This window comes from Elephantulus edwardii, unplaced genomic scaffold (assembly GCF_000299155.1).
Source record: "Elephantulus edwardii isolate Elephantulus edwardi_28Jun2011 unplaced genomic scaffold, EleEdw1.0 scaffold00066, whole genome shotgun sequence".
NCBI lineage: Eukaryota > Metazoa > Chordata > Mammalia > Macroscelidea > Macroscelididae > Elephantulus > Elephantulus edwardii.
Genome location: NW_006399816.1, coordinates 9,474,559 through 9,475,939, shown reverse-complemented (window position 1 = coordinate 9,475,939; position 1,381 = coordinate 9,474,559).

The window sequence follows — 1,381 nt, the reverse complement described above, 5'->3', positions numbered from 1 at the left end:
CTTCCCTTTTTACCCTGGTGGAGAAGTTTTTGGATGTGCATAGGGATTTGATTCTTGGAAGATCCCATTCATCTATTTTATCTTCTCCTGGTTGTAGGTGTTTCAGGATACTTGGAAGACTGTTTATGTTGTGGGTTAGGACTTCTAGTGTTCTTCCAAGCTTTTCTTTAATGAAGATTGTAGGCCTTGGTTTTAGTCAGAGCCAGCTCTTGAGTAGAGCACATACTCTCGAATGATAATCAACTCCCCAGACAGTCCCATGGTATTTCAACTGAAGTCAGACAGTGACTTGTTGAGGATATTACAGAAGGGTTTCAAGCACTAGATGGACACTTCCAACCATGAGATTTTCAGAACCTTTCTGAGACACTATGTGCTCAAAGTCACAGAAGGAATCACAAAAGAGGAGAAAGGGAAAACGTAAGTTACTTGCTTCTCTCCTCTTTTCCCCTCCTCTCTCCTCATCACACCTTTGTATTCTTTATTTCCCATACTGTGGTCTCTTTTGCTGCTTTGTCCTTTATAAGAGTTACACACTTATGCCCCCACAGCCCTCCCCAGTTGTGCTCACATAAACACTTGTACATTAACAGACTCACACACATGTATACCTATACCACATACAAGTCCAGGGACGCATGCATAGTGCAGTGAAGTGTTAGACACACCCCAACACACATCTCTGCGTAGTGTTATGTACATGGATGGGCTTCCAAAGTGTAATGAATTGGTTTAGGGTCAAATTAGAAAGGTCAAATAGACTTTGGTCTTACTTAGAGTGAAGGCTTTGTCTAGAAATAGTTAAATTCCTCCTATGAATCTGAGACAGTTGGGTGTAAATACCTGGTTGCTGTTGTTTTGGGGTGTTGTCAGGTCAGCTGTGACTTAGCATACACATGGCCCCGTCTTGTGCCAACGTCACAGTCGTTCTTTTGCTAGAGCCCCTGCTGACTGGCTCAGGTGGGTCTTCTGCTTTAGCTGTTCTGTCAGTCCTTCCCACCGTGTGTTCCCTCTATTGCCGACTCTCCTTTACTGCTGACCTGTTTTTTTCCAAGCACAATGTCTTTCTTCCTTCTGATTAGTCCCTTTTGATGATGTGTCCAGAGTGAGCAAGAACAAGTCTCACCATCTAAGGAGTATTTTGGCTGTTTCTCCTCCAAGATGAATTTATTTTTTTCTGGGAGTCTGTGGTATAATCAACATTCATCAATAATACCACAATTTCAGTGTGCCTGTTCTTCTTTGGTCTTTCCCCATTTTCTGGCTTTCACATGCATATCAGAGATTGGAAACACCATACTTGCCTCAGGCACATCATAGATTTTTAAAAAATATTCACCTCGCTCTCTTCCTGTTCTCCATCATGGTGCAGGATCAAGGC